The sequence below is a fragment of the Galeopterus variegatus genome, unplaced genomic scaffold (genome assembly GCF_000696425.1).
Source record: "Galeopterus variegatus unplaced genomic scaffold, G_variegatus-3.0.2 Scaffold8772, whole genome shotgun sequence".
Taxonomy (NCBI): domain Eukaryota; kingdom Metazoa; phylum Chordata; class Mammalia; order Dermoptera; family Cynocephalidae; genus Galeopterus; species Galeopterus variegatus.
The window spans coordinates 25,235-25,651 of NW_007734883.1; positions in this window are offsets into that span (position 1 = coordinate 25,235).

Here is a 417-nt window from a genome sequence, read left to right on the forward strand (position 1 = left end):
CTATCTATTTAATGGTGCCTATGAAACCAGAACCGGAGGAGATTAACTTGGCCAAAATGACCCCACAATTAATGTATATGCCTAAACACAATCTTACAATTCAATTTTTATAATGTGAACTTTGCCTTACTTATAGAATACTTTGTGCACACAAATTTTCTTTTCAAAATTGCTTAAAACATTAAAATTGAAGACTCAGTCATTTTAAGACCCAGTTGTTTTACTCCTATTTGTGTGCTGTCGAATATGTCTAATCCCCATGTGCACAGGAAATATATAAAAGGATGTTTACAGCCACATTGTTTATAATAACAGAAACAGTAAATAAATTAAATGTTCACAGAAAGGCCAGCTCTTGATTTCCCATCCGCATCACAAATGTGCCTCTTCCCCGGTGTTCTCTACCTTAGTACATGC